At 47.7% G+C, this 21,480-nt stretch overlaps 1 protein-coding gene across 2 annotated transcripts in view; it reads left to right on the top strand.

Annotated features, from left to right (window-relative positions):
* The window catches only part of LACTB (lactamase beta), a 97,105-nt gene that overhangs the window by 21,936 nt on the left and 53,689 nt on the right, over positions 1-21,480 (top strand). The gene's annotated exons all lie outside the window — the stretch shown is intronic.

Below are 21,480 nucleotides of genomic sequence, written 5' to 3'. Positions count from 1 at the left end.
TTACCAAGATGTGGGAGAAGTTTTCTAGGACTGAAACAAAGTACTTATTTTGTCTTTTCAAAACTATACACTTTTTGTAAGTTGGAAAAAGTAACTGCATAAATTAAAAATTGCTTAAGAAAGAAGAATACCTGCATACACTTGTACCCAATTGTAAAGTAAAAGTACACGTGTAGTTTAGTTTTATTTTAAAAATTAGCAGAAAGCTCGCAAGTATATGAAAATTGTGCTCCAATTTCATATGATCCTGGAGGCCTTCATTTGTTGAAGGAGTTGATAGGCACTCCCTGAGTCATTTCATTTCGTGATTCATCCCTTACACTGAAGCTTTTGTAATTGTAAACATTTCTGTTTAAAATTTGACAAAAGTTTCAATTTGGTAGCAGCATATTCTTTCTGTATTTTTAAAAATCATATCCACATAAAAACTCACTTCGTTGTTGTTTGTGGCCGTCCCGAACGAGTGGGCGCTATTCCCACCCCACCCCTTCACCAGCAGATGGAAGTTATTTATTTATTTATTTATTAGGATTTCGTTACTGGCTTTTGAAGGAATTCACTCAAGTCTGTGTACAGTAAGAACAGATCAAACAAGAGCAATGGGCAATTACAGCAATAAAAATATTCAAATAACACTATGGCATAGTATACTAACGATGTCAATACAATACGTAATAGAACATTTTAATTGATAGTGAAGGGTATAAGCAAAGATGGAACATATAGATAGGTAAGAGAGTAAGAAGAGTTAGAAAGTAAGGTGACTAATTTAAAGAAAATTGCACATGAGGTCAGAGAGATGGTTAAATATTATGTCAGCTAGGGCAGGAGTGGATAAACATGTCCTGCTGCAGTATGTGCAGGCTGTGTCATTCTTTGTGTGTGTGTTTGTGAGACTAACAAGTTAGTTACTTCTTCCATTAAAGGCCTTATTGAAGAGCCAAGCTTTCACCTGCTTCCTGAAGTAGAGGTGGAGGGGCATTTTTTTTAATTTAAATTTTATTATTTTACAATATATTTCCAGGCATAACATCCTGACAGAAAGTGAAATATTGCATAATATAAAGGGAATGACTCACATATTATATTCATAATATTTCAAAATTCACTCAAGTCCAACAACAAAGGGATCCAAAACTTAAACCAGGAGGGGCATTTTTGAAAGAATCGTCTAAGTTTGGATTTGGGCGCCTTTGTAAAACGTCAAAATCCAGAGGTGAGGAAAAGCTCATTTTCGAAAATACCAAGGACATCCTTGGATTTGGATGTCTCTGACTTTTGGCGATTTTCGAAACCAAAGAGTCCATGTCTAAAATGCCCAAATGCAAGCCATTTGGACATAGGAGGAGCCAGCATTTCTAGTGCTCTGGTCCCCCTGACATGCCAGGACAGTAATTGGGCACCCTAGGGGGCACTGTAGTGGACTTCATAAAATGCTCCAAGGTAAATAGCTCCCTTACCTTGTGTGCTGAGCCTCCTAACCCCCCCTCCCCAAACCCATTACCCCCAACTGGACACCGCTATCGTAGCCCTTACGGTTGAAGAGGGGGGCACCTATATGTGGCTACAGAGGGTTTCTGGTGGGTTTTGGAGGGGCTCGCTGTTTCCCTCACAAATGTAACAGGTGGGGGGGTATGGGCCTGGGCCCGCCTGTCTGAAGTGCATTTCACCCACTAAAACTGCTCCAGGGACCTGTATGCGCTGTCATGGACCTGAGTATGACATCTGAGGCTGGCATAGAGGCTGACACGTAATATTTTTAATGATGTTTTTTGAGGGTGGGAGGAGGTTAGTGACCACTGGGGGAGTAACGGGAGGTCATCCCCGATTCCCTCCAGGGGTCATCTGGTCATTTCAGGCACCTTTTTATGCCTTATTCGTAATAAAAATACGTCCGGGTGAAAACGTCCAAGTGTTAGTCGTGGACGGTCTCTGCTTTTTTCCATTATGGCTCAATCTTAGGAACGCCCAAGTCCCGCCTTCACCACACCTCCGATATGCCCCCTTGAAATTTGGACATCCTTGCAACAGACTTCAGTTAGAGACGTCCAAAATCGGGTTTTGATTATACCGATTTGGACGTTTCTAAGAGATGGACGTCCAAGTGCCGATTTATGTCAAAAGATGGACGTCCATCTCTTTCGAAAATATGCCTATTAGTCTTGTGTTAAGTGGAGCCTTTCAGGCAATGCATTCCAGAGTGTGGGCCGGGGGCTACTCCAAAGAAGGCTCGCTTGTGGGTATCACATCGTGTAATGTCTTTTGGAGAGGGTGTGGTTAGTGATAGTCCTTGAGAGGACCTTAGTGTCCTTGGCAGTGTGTAGATGTAGAGAAGAACTGGTATGTTCCAGTGAACTCACCTGTATAACCTCCTGGTGCTCATTGGAAAACTCCAGTATTTTCTCTTCCTCTTGCAGATGGTTTATAAAATACAACTTGTATTTTTATCATTTGAATACAGTAAATAAGTAGATTTCACCCATCTCCCAATGAAAATTAGCCTGATATTAGAAAGTGTTGTACTGACCCAAAATTGTTGCTAGTGGACAACTGTTAAGGGAATTGTTATATGATATATCAATATCTAAAGAGTGGGCAGACTGTTTATCTGCCTGCCACATTATAGTATGGTGCTTACACCTGAGCCAATCCCTTTCAAGCTCTGAATTGTGGGGCATAAGCATTTGGCACTCTAAAAGGCTGATGTAATAAGCCTGCACTGTAGTTTGTTGCATATTTAAAATGCACGCAAGAAAATAAATTTATTTGTACCCAATGCTGTAACAAAATCATCTGCAGATATTTTGCATGCAAAAATGTGTGCAAACATAGGAGAGCCTGCTGGTTGCTATGGAAACATACACACATGGATGATTCCTTGTCATCAAGCAGATGTGTCCATCAACCAGCAGGGGGAGATAGAGAGCACTGAAAAACCATAGTGCCTCATGGCCAGCTAGCTCCATCTGCCTCTTCAGTATTCTCTATCGCCCCAGCAGGGTGGTTGCAGCTTGTTCAAGCTCCTTCAGAAAATCTGCCTGGGGTGGCTCCTGTGCTTTTGCCAGTTGTAGCAGGGGTGTTGTGGCTGATGGTGCCCACTTTAAAGGCAAATAGGTTAGCCCTTTCCCTGCCTTACCCGGCCCCCGATGTGGAAGTAGACAAATAGGCACGCCCTGTCCCTGTCTTTGCCCACGCTGTGGTTGCAGGCACATAGGTTCGCCGTTTCGCTGCCTTTTCCATGCTACTGATTCTCCGGAGTTGGAAATTTGCCTCTTTCGCTGTTGCCTCAAACTTTCCTCACAGTGTTACAAAAAGAAAAAGAAAAAAGTTGTGTCGCGCTTTGGCGATGTGATCCCAGAAAAGAGGTTTTCTTCTGATTGTGCAGCTTGACCGGAGCTCGGAGACTCGGTCTGATGAGGTAAGAGCATTTTGTAGCCCCTCCGGGGAGGGCCCGCATTCGGGACGATTTTGGTGTGAATCCGCCATTTTGAATTTCCGCCGTTTTCCACGATGGCTGCTGAGAAAGTAAAGCGCTGTTCCGTTTGTGGCAAGCGCAAATCTGCAGCGGGGCTCTGTAAGGCGTGCTTTTCAGACGGTAGAGCCAGCCCAAGCATGGCGAGCGATGTTCCTTCCCCCTCTGTGAAGCTGGCAGCGGGTGCCATTTTGGAACAGCATGGTGCGACCCCTGCTGAGGCAGAGGGGTTTGAGCCTGGAGGGGCACCTCGTGTGGAGGCTGATAAAAGAGCTGTTTCCCCCAGACTGGAACCGGGAGGCCAGGGTGAGCCATTTTCCCCTGAATTTGTTTTATTGCTGCATAATGCATATCTGTTAAAAAGAGCTCTCCCTCAGGGGTCCCCTGCGGCCCTGCTTTCTGTATCCCCTCCAGTGGAGTCTGGCCTTGGATTACTGTCAGGCGCGTTTTCCCCTAACAGATGGCCGCAAGACAAGCGCAGAAGGGTGGCTTCCCCTTCAGAGAGTGGCGCACCCCCCCCCCCCCCCCCCCCCCCGGTCGGGAGGTGAGGACTCTGAGGGGTCTGGCAGGCCTTCGTGGTCTGGAGAGCCAGAAGGAGGTGCAGGATTGCCACCGGATCCAGATGATCCTTCCGCGGTGAGGATTTTCCACCGCGATGAGCTGCCAACGCTTATTACTGATGCCTTGCAGGTCCTCTCTATAGAAGACCCTGGGAGTACTGAGACCTCCGGTAATGGCAAGTACTAAGAAGCCTGCTCGAGCCTTTCCTTTGCATGACTCCATCCAAGAGCTTATCACGGCTCAATGGGCTGACCCCGAGGGGCCTTTGAAAGTCGCCAGGGCTATGAGGCAATTACACCCTCGGAGTGTATGTGAGAGAGAGTGTGTGTGAGAGATGGAGTGTGTGACAGAGAGCTAATGAGAGAGACAGACAGAGACAGAGTGTGTGTGTGTTTGTGTGAGAGTGTGTGTGAGACAGAGAGTGAGTGTGTGCCCCCACCCCCCTCTCTCAGGACCCCCTTCCCCCCCTTTATGGTCTGAGGACCCCCTTCCAGCCCCACCTCTCTGGTCTCAGGACCCCCTCCCTCTCCCCTGCCCCTCTCCAGCCACCCATATCCAGCGACCCTCCTCTCCCCCTGCCCCCCCTCCAGCTACCCATGTCCAGCGACCCTCCTCTCTCCCCTGCCCCACCTCCAGCCACCCATGTCTAGCGACCCTCCTCTCTCCCCTGCCCCCCCTCCAGCTACCCATGTCCAGCGACCCTCCTCTCTCCCCTGCCCCCCCTCCAGCCACCCATGTCCAGCGACCCTCCTCTCCCCCTGCCCTGGTCTTGCCTGGCCGCTGCTGACACTGACCCTCCCCCGCTGCCGGATCGGTCTTCAAAATGGCCACCGAGACTTCCAGCGGTGGACTCGCGAGACTTCTGCTGAAGTCTCGGTGGCCATTTTGAACAGCGATCCAGCAGCGGGGGAGGGCCAGCAGTGGCCAGGGCAGGGGGAGAGGAGGGTCGCTGGACATGGGTGGCTGCAGCAGGGGGAGAGGAAGGTCGCTGGACATAGGTGGAGGGGGGCAGGGGAGAGGAGGGTCGCTGGACATGGGTGGCTGCAGGGGGGGGCTCTGTATGTGGAGTGCCTGCGACCGAGAGGGGGGGTTGCGGGGGCGGCGACCTCGTGGGAAGGTGGTTTCGTTTGGCTTAGAGAGAGAGAGAGGGTTCGTTACTGGCCCCGCCCTCTGACATGACGTTTTGACGAGAGGGCGTGGCATGTTGCGAACCCAGGCAGCCACAGAACTTTGGAGGAGCGACTCCTCGAGAGCAACGTCTCTGCCCTCTCGTCATCGCGCACTTCCCACCTCCCTGCTAGGAGTAGTAACATCTTCTAACGTCAGGCAAGCAGGGTTCTAGTGCGGGCCAGTGACGTCAGGAGAGGTTATGATCCCAGTGAGACACATTCGAACGTTGAAGGAGCAAATTATTATTTTAGATTCTATAATGGAATCTGGGCACCCTAATGCTGTTATAGAATTTGCGCTCAGCATTTTGGCACCCAGATTTGAGCACCCTTAATAGAATTGCTCTCTATGTACATGTATTATTGACACAAAAATATTACTGATATCATATCATGTAAATTTCTATAGTCAAACCCTTTACCCATCATTTCACAACCATAGCACCTCCTTTTTAACCCTGCATCACAATCACCTCAACTCCTCTTCCCCCTACCATTTTTGTCAGTTTGTCAACTCATTCACTTCAATAAAGCAAAACAAATATTGCAAATAGTTCATGATGGCACAAGACACTGGCACAAACCCTCAATAATGCTAGCCACAGAAAAGTAAGCTCCAAATATAATAGTTTTTATATACTCATAGAGCTAGGTAATAACCATTTAAATTGCATTTTTTAAATCTGTTTTGAGGGGGTGATATCCCTTTTAAGGTCAGACAGTGAATTAAACTACCTGTTTCCCCTGCCAAGCCAAAAATCAGCATATGGCCTGACTGGTTTAAAGAAAGGGGAGGTCAGTTTCATTCCCCAGGAAGGCAGGAGCCTTTTCCTTCTTCTCTCCCTGCCATGATCAGCTGTTCAGGGAAGCAGCAGGGAATGCAGAAGGCCATTTGGAAGAGCTGGTATGCCCTTCGGGATGGGATCCAGAGTTAGAATCCTGCTGTCAGTGGCATTGAGTCTGTAAAGACAAAAGGCAAGGAAAGCGGTGAGGGGCAAGGGGAATATATGCAAAAGATGAGCTGAGAAAGCAGGGAACGATCTGTCTCTGTCATCAGTAAAGGCCTGACATCATCATCTTATGATGCCCAGAGGGACTGGTGATAGTGACAGGGACAGCATTAGTGAGCTAGTAATTATACCTCTCTGCAGGCTAGATTTTTTTAAAAAAGTCCCATAGGCTGTAAATGGCCCCCAAGCCATAGTTTTCCCATCCCTGATATAAATTAATTGTTTGCAGTGGTTAGGTGTGCACAGTACTAAAATCATCAAAGCTGGTGAGTTATTTGGCAACTAAATATATGTATTGTGATGAGAATCATATCTGTGTCTTTTGAATGTTCTTTCATGTGATTGGTATCATTTGTATTCTGCTGACATTTATCACATTTTTGTTATATGATTGTTGTATAGTTCTGTTAAATTGTATATCATGTTAGTCCTATTACTAGGTTTCAGTTTGCCATCTCCAAGGTTACCTTGTTGATTGGATTTATGCTTATGTTTGGTCATTTTACTATTGTTATGCTGTTAAAATAGTGTTATGTATTCTCCGAGGACAAGCAGGCTGTTTGTTCTCACGACTGGGGTGACGTCCGCGGCAGCCCCCACCAACCGGAAAAAAGCTTCGCGGGACGGTCGGCACGCAGGGCACGCCCACCGCGCATGCGCGGCCGTCTTCCCGCCCGTGCGCGACCGCTCCCGCCAGTTCCTTTTTTTCCGCGTCTGGAGAGAGTCGTGCCCCGCCACTCTCTCTGATTCAGCCGCCGGATTTTCGATCGCGTTTACACCGATCGTGCTTTTTCTTAGTTTATTTCGGTTTAGTTACCGTCCGGTTTCTTTTTGAAAAAAAAAAAAAAAAAAAGAAACCCTGCGCGTGTGGAGCACGCGCTCCCTTTTTTCCCTCGCTTCCAGCGGGGACGCTGCATTGCGGCCTAGTGGCCGCACGGTCGTTTTCCTTTTCGTGGTGGATTTCAGCCACCATTGACGACTTTGACTTCGCCGACGCGATTTTTCCGTCGATGTCCTCGAAGGTCCCGAGTGGATTTAAAAAGTGTGGTCGCTGCGGCCGGCCGATCTCGCAGACCGACACCCACGCTTGGTGCCTCCAGTGCCTCGGGCCGGAGCACAATATCAAGTCGTGTTCTCTGTGTCTCGGTCTCCGGAAACGGACTCAGGTTGCGAGGCAAGTTCTGCGGGACCGTCTTTTTGGAACTTGCGCCGGCCCCTCGACGTCGACCTCGAAGGCATTGGTATCGACGCCCGGCCCTTCGGTACCGGTATCGATGCCCGAGACATCGGCACCGATGGCAGCGACCCCAGGAGAACAGGTCCCGTCGGCCCGCCGGTCCTCCGGTGAGAGTGGGGGTGAGAGGCCGCGTGGGCAGTCGGCCCCGGTCACTCCCTCAACTCGTGGGCCACGGGACCGAACCCTGTCTGACCCGGTACCTCGAGACCGAGGGGGATCGACCTCCTCCTCCTCCATGCCTTCCGGTGACGGGCATCGTAAGAAAGATAAGAAGCGTCGTCACCGGTCGCCCTCGGTGCATCCGGATATCGGAGAGGAGGCGACGTCGAAGCGTCATCGTCGAGAGGAGAGGTCTCCGTCGGTTGTGGAGGTACCGACGCGTCGGGGTTCCGGCACCTCGGTGCCGTCTCCTGGCCCCCAGCAGCGTCTGGCGCCGACACCCCTACCGGCCCCACCGCCTTTCCCGGCAGCGGGCCTGGACGAGTGTCTCAGAGCCATCCTTCCGGGGATCCTGGAAGGGCTGATGCGCCAGGCTGTGCCGGCGCCGGGGGTGCTTGCGCCCTCGGCGCCGATGACTGTGGCGCCGGCGAGCTCTAGCCCGGCGCCGGTCTCGACCGCCACGCAGGTGGAGTCCCCGTCGACGTCGATGGAGGGAGCTCCGTCCCCGCCGGCGCGGGAGTCCACCGCTCGACGACACCGAGACCTTGGTGCCTCGACATCGAGCCGGGCCCGGTTCAGGACTCAGCTACATGAGCTTATGTCCGACACCGAGGATGAGGACTCGTGGGGGGAAGAGGAGGACCCTAGATATTTCTCCTCAGAGGAGTCTACGGGCCTTCCCTCGGACCCCACGCCTTCACCGGAGAGGAAACTCTCACCTCCTGAGAGTCTCTCCTTTGCCTCCTTTGTGCGGGATATGTCTATTAGCATTCCCTTCCCCGTGGTCTCTGTGGAAGAGCCGAGGGCCGAGATGCTCGAGGTCCTCGACTATCCATCACCACCTAGAGAGTCCTCCACGGTGCCGCTGCACAATGTCCTTAAGGAGACGCTGCTTCGGAACTGGGTGCGACCATTAACTAACCCCACCATTCCCAAGAAAGCAGAGTCCCAGTACAGGATCCACTCCGACCCAGAGCTAATGCGGCCACAATTGCCCCATGACTCAGCGGTCGTGGATTCTGCTCTCAAGAGGGCACGGAGTTCGAGGGATACCGCCTCGGCGCCCCCGGGGCGGGAGTCTCGCACTCTGGACTCGTTTGGGAGGAAGGCCTACCAATCCTCCATGCTCGTGACCCGCATCCAATCATACCTGCTCTATATGAGCATTCACATGCGGACCTATGTGCAGCAACTGGCGGACCTGGTCGAGAAGCTCCCGCCGGAGCAGTCCAGGCCTTATCAGGAGGTGGTCAGGCAGCTGAAGGCGTGCAGAAAGTTCCTGTCCAGGGGTATCTATGACACCTGTGACGTGGCATCTCGTGCTGCGGCCCAAGGTATAGTGATGCGCAGGCTCTCATGGCTGCGTGCCTCTGACCTGGACAACCGCACCCAGCAGAGACTGGCCGACGTCCCTTGCCGGGGGGATAACATTTTTGGTGAGAAGGTTGAGCAGATGGTGGACCAACTGCATCAGCGGGAAACCGCTCTCGACAAGCTCTCCCACCGGGCGCCTTCAGCATCCACCTCCACAGGTGGACGTTTTTCCCGGGCCCGGCAGGCTGCACCCTATTCTTTTGCGAAGCGTAGGTACAACCAGCCGGCCCGAAGGCCTCGTCAGGCACAGGGACAGCCCCAGCGCGCTCGTTCTCGTCAACAGCGTGCGCCTAAGCAGCCCCCTGCGCCTCCACAGCAAAAGCCGGGGACGGGCTTTTGACTGGATCCACGGGAACATAGCCGCCCTACAAGTGTCCGTACCGGACGATCTGCCGGTCGGAGGGAGGTTAAAATTTTTTCACCAAAGGTGGCCTCTCATAACCTCCGACCAGTGGGTTCTCCAAATAGTGCGGTGCGGATACGCCCTGAATTTGGCCTCCCTGCCTCCAAATTGTCCTCCGGGAGCTCAGTCTTTCAGCTCCCATCACAAGCAGGTACTTGCAGAGGAACTCTCCGCCCTTCTCAGCGCCAATGCGGTCGAGCCCGTACCACCCGGGCAGGAAGGGCAGGGATTCTATTCCAGGTACTTCCTTGTGGAAAAGAAAACAGGGGGGATGCGTCCCATCCTAGACCTGAGAGGCCTGAACAAATTCCTGGTCAAAGAAAAGTTCAGGATGCTTTCCTTGGGCACCCTTCTGCCAATGATTCAGAAAAACGATTGGCTATGTTCCCTGGATTTAAAGGACGCATATACTCATACCGATACTGCCAGCTCACAGACAGTATCTCAGATTCCGCCTGGGCGCACGGCACTTTCAGTATTGTGTGCTGCCCTTTGGGCTCGCCTCTGCCCCACGAGTGTTTACCAAGTGCCTCGTGGTGGTAGCGGCCTACCTATGCAAGCTGGGAGTGCACGTGTTCCCATATCTCGACGATTGGCTGGTCAAGAACACCTCGGAGGCAGGAGCCCTCCGGTCCATGCAGTGCACTATTCAGCTTCTGGAGCTGCTGGGGTTTGTGATAAATTACCCAAAGTCCCATCTCCAGCCAACCCAGTCTCTGGAATTCATAGGAGCTCTGCTGAATACCCAGACGGCTCAGGCCTACCTTCCCGAAGCGAGGGCCACCAATCTCCTGGCCCTGGCTTCGCAGACCAGAGCGTCTCAGCAGATCACAGCTCGGCAGATGTTGAGACTTCTGGGTCATATGGCCTCCACAGTTCATGTGACTCCCATGGCTCGTCTTCACATGAGATCTGCTCAATGGACCCTAGCTTCCCAGTGGTTCCAAGCCACCGGGAATCTAGAAGATGTCATCCGCCTCTCCACCAGTTGCCGCACTTCACTGCTCTGGTGGACCATCCGGACCAATTTGACACTGGGACGTCCATTTCAAATTCCACAGCCCACGAAAGTGTTGACGACGGATGCATCTCGCCTGGGGTGGGGAGCTCATGTCGATGGGCTTCACACCCAGGGTCTGTGGTCCCTCCAGGAAAAGGATCTGCAGATCAACCTCCTGGAGCTCCGAGCGATCTGGAACGCACTGAAGGCTTTCAGAGATCGGCTGTCCTGCCAAATTATCCAAATTCGGACAGACAATCAGGTTGCAATGTATTACGTCAACAAGCAGGGGGGCACCGGATCTCGCCCCCTGTGTCAGGAGGCCGTCGGGATGTGGCGTTGGGCGTGTCGGTTCGGCATGCTCCTCCAAGCCACGTACCTGGCAGGCGTAAACAACAGTCTGGCCGACAGACTGAGCAGAGTCATGCAACCGCACGAGTGGTCGCTCCACGCCAGAGTGGTACGCAAGATCTTCCGAGAGTGGGGCACCCCCTCGGTGGACCTTTTCGCCTCTCAGACCAACCACAAGCTGCCTCTGTTCTGTTCCAGACTTCAGGCACACAGCAGGCTAGCGTCGGACGCTTTTCTCCTCCATTGGGGGACCGGCCTCCTGTATGCTTATCCTCCCATACCTTTGGTGGGGAAGACCTTACTGAAGCTCAAGCAAGACCGCGGCACCATGATTCTGATAGCGCCCTTTTGGCCCCGTCAGATCTGGTTCCCTCTTCTTCTGGAGTTGTCCTCCGGGGAACCGTGGAGATTGGAGTGTTTTCCGACTCTCATCTCGCAGAACGACGGAGCGTTGCTGCACCCCAACCTTCAGTCCCTGGCTCTCACGGCCTGGATGTTGAGGGCGTAGACTTCACTGCGTTGGGTCTGTCGGAGGGTGTCTCCCGGGTCTTGCTTGCCTCTAGGAAGGATTCCACTAAAAAGAGTTACTTTTTCAAGTGGAGGAGGTTTGTCGTGTGGTGTGAGAGCAAGGCCCTAGAACCTCGTTCTTGCCCTGCACAGAACCTGCTTGAATACCTTCTGCACTTATCAGAGTCTGGCCTCAAGACCAACTCAGTAAGGAATCACCTTAGTGCGATTAGTGCTTACCATTATCGTGTGGAAGGTAAAGCCATCTCTGGAGAGCCTTTAGTCGTTCGATTCATGAGAGGCTTGCTTTTGTCAAAGCCCCCTATCAAGTCTCCTACTGTGTCATGGGATCTCAACGTCGTCCTCACCCAGCTGATGAAACCTCCTTTTGAGCCACTGAATACCTGCCATCTGAAGTACTTGACCTGGAAGGTCATTTTCTTGGTGGCAGTTACTTCCGCTCGTAGGGTCAGTGAGCTTCAAGCCCTAGTAGCTCATGCTCCATATACCAAATTTCATCACAACAGAGTAGTGCTCCGTACCCACCCAAAGTTCCTGCCGAAGGTGGTGTCGGAGTTCCATCTTAACCAGTCAATTGTCTTGCCACCATTCTTTCCCAGGCCGCATACCCGCCCTGCTGAACGTCAGTTGCACACATTGGACTGCAAGAGAGCATTGGCCTTCTCCTTGGAGCGGACACAGCCCAACAGACAGTCCGCCCAATTGTTTATTTCTTTCGACCCTAACAGGCTAGGGGTCGCTGTCGGGAAACGCACCATCTCCAATTGGCTAGCAGATTGCATTTCCTTCACTTACGCCCAGGCTGGGCTGACTCTTGAGGGTCATGTCACGGCTCATAGTGTCAGAGCCATGGCAGCGTCGGTGGCCCACTTGAAGTCAGCCACTATTGAAGAGATCTGCAAGGCTGCGACGTGGTCATCTGTCCACACATTCACATCTCATTACTGCCTCCAGCAGGATACCCGACGCGACAGTCGGTTCGGGCAGTCGGTGCTGCAGAATCTGTTTGGGGTGTAAATCCAACTCCACCCTCCAGGACTCGAATTTATTCTGGTCAGGCTGCACTCTCAGTTAGTTGTTCTTCGTAGGTCAATTTCTGTTGTACCCTCGCCGTTGCGAGGTTCAATTGACCTGGGTTCTTGTTTTGAGTGAGCCTGAGAGCTAGGGATACCCCAGTCGTGAGAACAAGCAGCCTGCTTGTCCTCGGAGAAAGTGAATGATACATACCTGTAGCAGGTGTTCTCCGAGGACAGCAGGCTGATTGTTCTCACCTACCCTCCCTCCTCCCCTTTGGAGTTGTGTGTTTCATCTTTTGCTAGTCATTCAACTGGCGGGAGCGGTCGCGCACGGGCGGGAAGACGGCCGCGCATGCGCGGTGGGCGTGCCCTGCGTGCCGACCGTCCCGCGAAGCTTTTTTCCGGTTGGTGGGGGCTGCCGCGGACGTCACCCCAGTCGTGAGAACAATCAGCCTGCTGTCCTCGGAGAACACCTGCTACAGGTATGTATCATTCACTATACTGTACTTACTGCACACCATCTTCATAAAGGCCATTAATTAATCCCAATACATAAATGAGTAGAGAGGGCAAAGATTGATTGGACCTGAAAGTAAACTATGGCTTCATCTTTTAAGGCCTCTAGGAGTCCTGCTGTGGTCTGTACAATTCAAGCATAGATTCATTTCAGGAGAGACAAGTTTATGTAGATCAGATAAATTGTTAAGGGTACCAAGATACAATTATTTCATTTATTTCTCATTTTTTTTAAAGATTTAATTCCCACATTTTCAGTAGTAATTCAAAGTGAATTTACATTCAGGCATAATAAGTATTTCCTTGACCCCAAAGAGCTTACAATATAAGGGCTAGATTTACTAAAGCAGGGATTCTTAACTTTTTTGTGCTATGGATCCCTTTGAGAGTCCGGTGAAACATATGGACCCCTTCTCATAAAAAAGTATTTAAAATGCATAAAATACAATATATAAATCTAGATTTTATTATGAAGAAAACCAATTATGTTCAAATATAGTTATTGAAATATTAATAAGAAATGTGTGTTGACCATTATCAGTTGTACACTTTCAGAGAAACACGTACTGCACACAGCCAAACATAGGGCCCTTTTTACTAAGGTGCGCTAGTGTTTTTTTTCACATGCTAAAAATTAGTGTTCGCTAACCGTGTAGACGCCCATAGGAATGGGCATCCACACACTTAGCATGCACTAAAAACGATAGTGCGCCTCTTGTGCAGCTTAGTAAACAGGACCTATAATCTGCTTTTGCTTCTTTTTTTTTTTTTTTAGGTATAGTAATTTTAGATAATGAGATTTATTGAAGCTGAGATTTATTGAAGTTAATATTTTTGGAGTCTAGAGGCTGGAAACGACTTTGTTGCCTACATTTATTATTCAGTAAGCAGCTAAATTTCAGTTAGAGGTTAGTGAGATCTGTTGGGTCCATGGGCTCCTGTACTTTAGTGCACACTAATGCAGTAACACACTTTAATGCCATTAACATATGTTATATAGATCCCATTACATGAAATAGGGCCTGCAGTAAATAATCATTAGCCATTAGGCTACTTCTCCACTTCAAATTCTTTTCATCCTTACTTGATTAAATAGCATATGTTAAGTGTTCTGATAAACTGACTAAAGAGCTATCAAATTATGTGATAGTCTTTTGTGACTACATTGGGAACAGACTGTGAGTGACCTTGTATAGCCGCTGACTGTTTGGATAAATATCATTTTACATGGGAAAGCTTATAATGCCAGCCACAAGCTGGAATGGAACTTTGGAACCTGGTGCGGTAGTAAAATGGGGGAACCCCCCCCCCCCACCACCACCACCAATCCCCTGTCTCTCTGGAATGCACACTTAGCCATTGCCACTCTGCTGTTACCATCAGCTAACTGGGCAGGGAGAGCATTGTTCCCTGTCCTGCTTCTGGTTTCCCACCATTGCACGGGGACTGAGCAGTTCTATAGCAAGGGTCAATGTCACCCTTGCTATGAAATTTTGGAAAACCCAGAGGATATTCACAGGATTAACTAAATTAAGTCCAGTAAAAATGGAATCAGTTTAACTTATGCTTTATTTCTATGTACCTAAATGGACCAATATAGAAACTTACAAACCCAAGAATTCTCAACAAACCAACTGAAAAATCTTTTCATTGAACTTATATTATGGTACAAACACCCTGTGTTACAAAGAAAACAAAAGAAAATGGTAGAGTGGAGAAAAAAGCCTCTGCAAATCTGCAGTACTTATTTCTTTTCAGCACAGTAACCAGCAGAACTTCAATTAATCATTGGTTCAAAAAACCACCGTCCACTCTTTTTGTCTATTAACTGCTCTTTATTCTTGATACATAAAGATTATCTTCATAATTTTTATTATTTTATGATTTAAATAAAACTTCCGCTGCTTGCATGACTATGACATTACATCTCAAAATCCATTGCCTATTACTCTTCAAGGCTTTTTCAGTGGAACAAGTGTGCTCAATGGAATTCATTGCCAAAGAATGTGGTAAAAGCAGTTAGCAGGGTTTAAATAAGGTTTGGATAGCTTCCTAAAAGAAAAGTCCATAAGCCATTATTAAGATGGACTTGGGAAAAATCCATTGCTTATTTCTAGGATAAACAGCACAAAATGTATTGTACTGTTTTGGGATCTTGCCAGGTACTTTTAACCTGGATTGGCCACTGTTGGGAAAAAGATACTGGGCTTGATGGACCTCCAGTCTGTCCCAGTATGGCAACACTTATGTACTTAAAAGCTGGAGAGAGACTGGAGAGAAGGGATATGATAGAGATTTTTACATACCTCGGTGGCGTTAATGTACAGGAAGAGAGCCTTTTTCAAATGAAGGAAAACTCTGGAAAGAGAGGGCATAGGATGAAGTTAAGAGGAAATAGGCTTAGGAGGAATCTAAGAAAATACTATTTCACAGAAAGGGTGGTGGATGCATGGAATGGCCTCCCGGTGGAGGTCGAGGAGACAGACTCTGTCAGAATTTTAAAAAAGCGTGGGACAGGCATGTGGGATCCCTTAGGAAAAGGAGGAGTTAGTGGTTACTGAGGATGGACAGACTGGATGGGCCATTTGTCCTTTATCTGCAGTCATGTTTCTATATTTCTGTGTTTCAAAGTTGTATGTCTGCAAAGTCAAGCAAATTAAGTTATAACACATGCTGTAGATGGCTTAAAATGAGCTTTATGTTCCCACAGCTTATGAATTGTACCCAGTTACATTGATAATGGATATCATCCACAAAATTCCTCCTAGTATAATCTTGCAAAAACAACTTACTGCTTATGGTGCAGCATTCTTCTTCACTGCAAAAACCACCAGCACAACACTGAACATGATGCTCGTTCTGTAAAAAAAAAAAAAAAATGCTGTCATTACATGTGACATCACCCTTCTACGGTGCGTACCATGTGCCAAAATACTGCTTAACTCAAAAAACAAGGAACAATTCCAGGATCTCCTCTATTCAAAGAAATGCCGTCCATTGCATTGCTGTGTTCAAACCCACTGGTTCCAGGGCTAAAAATCCAACGTTGTTCAAGCTGTTAAAAAACAAAGATCCCTGTCATTTCTTCTTAGATTCATATCCACTTGTTCTGTCGCAAAGCAACAAAAGTGAGAAAAATATGCTTTGTGGATTTGCAATGTGCTACCAATGGAGCACCCATCGTTAATCTGGCAAAACAGGATTTATGTTCCACCATTCGGGTATGCAGCTTCCGTATAGTCTTCCCCACATAAATTCTGTTGCAGGGACATTGCAGAGTGCACGTCATGTACTCTGATGTACAAGTGGTCTTAGATTTAATCTCATATCTTCTTCCATCTGCCAGATTAATGAACTCATTACACTTTCTAGTAATGCTACACGTATTGCAGCTACCACATTTAGAGGTCCTTTTACTAAGATGTGCTAAATGCTAGAGACACCCATAGGTCTAGCATGCTAAAAACAATAGCAGGCCTTTGTAAAAGACCCCCTTAGAATGCCTAGAGTTCAATATTGTAGACCTATGTACAGATTCTTTAGGTAGCTGAGCTGGGCTTAATATCTCTTTCAAATTCTGTCCTCTAGAAAATGATGCCTGTAATTCTCGTTGCTGAAATAAATAATGCATTTGTACAATTTCCCAATTTCTTCTGATGACATTCTGACCAATCCCTAGGTGGAATATGTGGAAAACCCAAGGAAACAGTAGAAAAGGGGAGTCTTGCGGCCAATCAGTGTCATGGGGTGTCTTGGCCTCCTGTCTCCTCCCTTATCAGTCTTGTAGGAAACCGTTAATAATTGGGGAGACAGTTTTCAGACAACGCCTCTTTATACTGATTGGCCGCAATAATCGTGAAGGTGGGTAGAGAAAGACTAGATCCTGCCGCTGTCATCGAGGCTGTGATGCACGTTCGTCACATTCCACCTAGGGATTGGTCAGAATGTTTCTAGAGGAGGGGTGAGGGGAGAAGTCATAATTATATAGTTTTCAGTATTCAGTATCTAGTAGAGAAAGGCAGAATGGCTCTTGGGGTTTATGCTGAGCAGGTAGGAGACTGGCAGGAGGTGGGCAGCAGGGGATGCAGTGCCAGGCAATACCACACACACAGAAGAAGAAATGAGCCTGGTACTGCTCAATCCATTCCCTGCTGTAGCCCCTCAGGCTTTTTCCTCATTCTCCTCCTGCTTTACCAGACTCTTACTTTCTGCTTCCTGGCATCTCTTTACATTCTCCTTCCTCTCTCCCTCTCCCCTTCCTTTCTGGAGCTGGAGGTGTGGAGAAGGTCAGGAGAATGGCTCTTGGGGTTTGTGCTGAGCAGGTAGGAGGTGGGCAGCAGGGGATGCAGTGCCAGGCACTGTCACACACAGAGAAGAAGAAATGAGCCTGGCACTGCTCAATCCATTCCCTGCTGTAGCCCCTCAGGCTCTTCTTCCTCATTCTCCTCCCCTCACACAGCAGCTGCTGCTCCTGCTTTACCTGACTGTCACTTTCTCATTCCTGGCATCTCTTTACATTCTCCTTCCTCTCTCCCTCTGACTGTCACTTTCTGCTTCTTGACATCTCTTCTAATTCCCCTTCCTCTCTCCTTCTCCCTCTGACTGTTACTCTTCCTCTCTCTCTCTCTTTCTCTCGCTCGCTCATCTGTCACTTTCTTCCTCTCTCTCTCCTCTGTCACTTTCTGCTTCCTGACTACATTCTCCTTTCTCTCTCTCCCTCTTATGTTTTGTATGTATGGAGTGTTGCCAGGATCTGGGTTTCTGCCAGGTACTTGTGACCTGGTTTGGCCACTGTTTGGAAAACAGGATACTGAGCTAGGTGGACCACTGGTCTGACCCAGTATGGCTACTCTTATGTTCTTATATGGCTACTCTTATGTTCTTATATACAGAATTGTCTTGACTGTGGATAGTGACAGAAAGTTTGAAATGAGAGACATGTTTATTGCTCAGGACATAAACTTTTTCCATTTCTCCTCTGTCATAAGGGTCTCATAATTCTCTTTCATTACCTCCCTGTGAAGCTTCTTCTGCCCTTCATCTAAATACTCCCACTCTTCCTGGGAGAAAGAGACAGGGACCCACATCTGAAACAGAAACCAGAAACACGGGGATCCAGAGAGATGCTCAGAATGCATTAGATTTCAGTTCCAGATATATTACCTCCCTCATGCCTTTGTTCTGTGCACGTTAAAAAAAAAAAATCAGCTTTCTGTATGTTTTGTGTAGAATTCCTCCGACATAAACACTCTGCTCTTCTGTGCTCCAGAACTGATTCCACCTAAGCTGTCTCCCAGCTCAGGCTTGATTCCTCCCCCCCTCCCCAGCATTCTCAGTCTCCAATTAGTATAAACCCCTCCCCTAAGAAGGATAAGCACCCCAGCCTTATTATTTTCTCATTCCAGCATCCCCACAACCTCTGCCAGTTTGTTCTCCATTCCGCCCAGTGTGCACACATCCCATGACTCTTTCTCAAACTTGCCCCCCAGTAAAGACACTCAGAGCGCTCTCTCATTATCTATTCCAGCACACATACTTCCACAGCTCTCTCAGAATACCCCCTACCCCACACAGCCCCCACCACACACCTCACCACAGATCTCTCAACCTCCCCAGCACTCACAGTATCATAGCTGTCCCAAACCCACCCTAATGCACAGCTCTTTCTGAACACTGCCAATACATCTCCCCAGCTCTCTGTCTCCCTCCCTCATTACATATATTCACCCACACCCATCTCCTCACCCCCACCTCCACAAAATCCCCCAATTTCAGCCATGGTACCTCACTCACATGTTTAACCCTTGCCACTCCCAGTATTCCCTCCTTCTCCCTCATCCACACTTTCCGTGTCTACACCATTCCTGCGGCACTCCCTCCTCAGCCTGCCCTTTTCATCCCCTCTCTCACTCCCCAAGCTCTCCCCTCACCCTCCCGTAGCACTGCTTGACTTGATCCATTCATTACCTCTTATATTCCTCCTTTCTTAATGCCCTGCTCCTCTGCTACACCGACTTTAAGGTGGACCCTACAGTCAATAGACAGCCAATGCAAGCTTTTCAGTACTGGTGTGATATGCTCAAATCTAGCAACATCAGTTAAAACCCTGTCTGTAGAGCTTTGATTTGAGTCCTCTGAAGCCCCAATAACAATCCATTTGCATAATCAAAACATGGAATAATTAGACTCTGTGCAGCCATTCTGAAATTTTGTGGTTTCAACAAATTCTTCAACCTTCTCTCTAATCACAATTTAAAATACACATCTCTGATAATCTCAAGTAAATGTTCTTCTATTGTCAAACCATCATCAAGCATCACACCTAAATCTCTCAGTTTTCGAATATTAGGAATTGATCTGAAGGCGATGGCGATGGCCCTAGCTAGAAGGTTGCTAGGCTGTATAGAGAGAGGTGTGACCGGCAGAAGAAAAGAGGTTTTAATGCCCCTGCATAAGTCGTTGGTGAGGCCCCACCTGGAGTGTTGTGTTCAGTTTTGGAGGCCGTATCTTGTTAAGGATGTAAAAAGAATTGAAGCGGTGCAAAGAAAAGCTATGAGAATGGTATGGGATTTGCGTTACAAGATGTATGAGGAGAGACTTACTGACCTGAACATGTATACCCTGGAGGAAAGGAGAAACAGGGGTGATATGATAACAGACGTTCAGATATTTGAAAGGTATTAATCTGCAAATGGACCTGTTCCGTAGATGGGAAGGCGGTAGAACTAGAGGACAAGAAATGAGATTGAAGGGGGGCAGACTCAAGAAAAATGTCAGGAAGTATTTTTTTCACGGAGAGAGTGGTGGATATTTGGAATGCCCTCCCGCGGGAGGTGGTGGAGATGAAAATGGTAACGGAATTCAAACATTCGTGGGATAACCTAAGTAATTCTGTTCAGAAGGAATAGATCCTCAGAAGCGTAGCGGAGATTTGGTGGCAGAGCCGGTGGTGGGAGGCGGGGCTAGTGCTGGGCAAGACTTCTACGGTCTGTGCCCTGAAAATGGCAGATACAAGTCAAGGTAAGGTATACACAAAAAGTAGCACATATGAGTGTATCTTGTTGGGCAGACTGGATGGGACCGTGCAGGTCTTTTTCTGCCGTCATCTACTATGTTACTATGCCGTTTGGCTAGACTGATGTGGAAACCACACTAATTCATTGGTTCAAGAGTTAATACATCAAAAAGTAAAATCTGCAGATTGCAATTCTGTTGGTAAAAATACCTAGTAATATTAGTATTGCTGACCTTTGGAAAAGTGAAAATAATCATGAGAGGAGTCTGAAATTTCTTTGGCGTGAGGAAAAACAAACATTTCACAGGAGTTCTAAAATGTAGGTATATATTATATGTTAGTATATGTGGCTGGAGCAATTATGGAGGTAGTCCATTTCCTACTGCTACAGCCATCACGATGTACTCCATTCTTTCAGCAATGTCAAAATGTATTTTGTCTGTATTTTTACAAAACAGAGACTAAAACATGATTCCTAATTTATTTTTTTAAATAAATGAAAATTTGTAAATATAATTTTATTTTATACCATTTTTCTAATTGCAAATTAGTGTACAGTAATCAACTATACAATAGCAAAATGCAGCAGTTACTTTCAACTGACATTAACGGTTTTATGTCAAAAAAACAAGGGGTCATTTTACTAAGACGTGCTAACAATTAGTGTGCCCTAAATGATAAGATGCCCGTAGGAATATAATGGATGTCTTATTTAGCGTGCAGTAAATACATTGTTGCACCTTAGTTAAACGGACCTCCATGTCTTGAGGACTTTTGAAACGTTATTAAATCTCATTCTTGCTGTTTGGCAATCAGTTCCATTAATCCCAAAATATTTTGATATTCAAGTAGCTTTTGTTCCTTTTCAGGGTAGACAGTTGTAGGAGGTTTTTGTTTGTTTGTTTTTTTTGTGGGGGGGGGGGGTTGAGGGGGGAAATTCACTTTCCTCTGGTTGTACCATTTGGCAAGACTTTGTAGACAGCCCAGATTACACAGAGAGTGTATTGATGCATTGCTAACTGTGTGTGTGTAATTCATTTGTTTTGATCCTTTCAATAGATTTTTTTTAAAGACTCATCTCTTTGAAAAAATCTATTGAAAGGATCAAAACAAATGAATTACACACACACAGTTAGCAATGCATCAATACACTCTCTTCTATATTCTTATCCCCAGTAATTTTATCACATTTAAACCTCAATTTACAGATAAAATGTTATACCCGAATGTTCTTTTGCTATTGTTCTGTTGCCTTATCAGCATCCGTTGTGCTTCCACTGTTCCATCGTTCTTTTCCTTGTTTATACCCTTAATGATACATTCCATATCATCAAGCTGATCAATCCATAGACTGGTGGGTTGTGTCCATCTACCAGCAGGTGGAGATAGAGAGCAAACTTTTGCCTCCCTATATGTGGTCATGTGCTGCCGGAAACTCCTCAGTATGTTCTCTATCTCAGCAGGTGGTGGTCACACACAGCAGCAGCTCTGGCTAGGCCTCCAAGCCTAATCCTTAGGTTTTGTTGAGGCCTGGGGTTGAGGGCTCTTTTGAGCAAGTGCAAACCTGGTGGTGCCAGGTCCCTCCTTTTCTCCCCCCTCCCGCTGGCTCCGTTTAAAAAAAAAAAAAAAAATATTTTTAAACGTCTTTAAAGGCGTTTAATTCGACGTT

The sequence above is a fragment of the Microcaecilia unicolor genome, chromosome 1 (genome assembly GCF_901765095.1).
Source record: "Microcaecilia unicolor chromosome 1, aMicUni1.1, whole genome shotgun sequence".
NCBI classification, from domain to species: Eukaryota; Metazoa; Chordata; class Amphibia; order Gymnophiona; family Siphonopidae; genus Microcaecilia; species Microcaecilia unicolor.
This window is presented reverse-complemented; position numbering and strand designations above follow the sequence as displayed.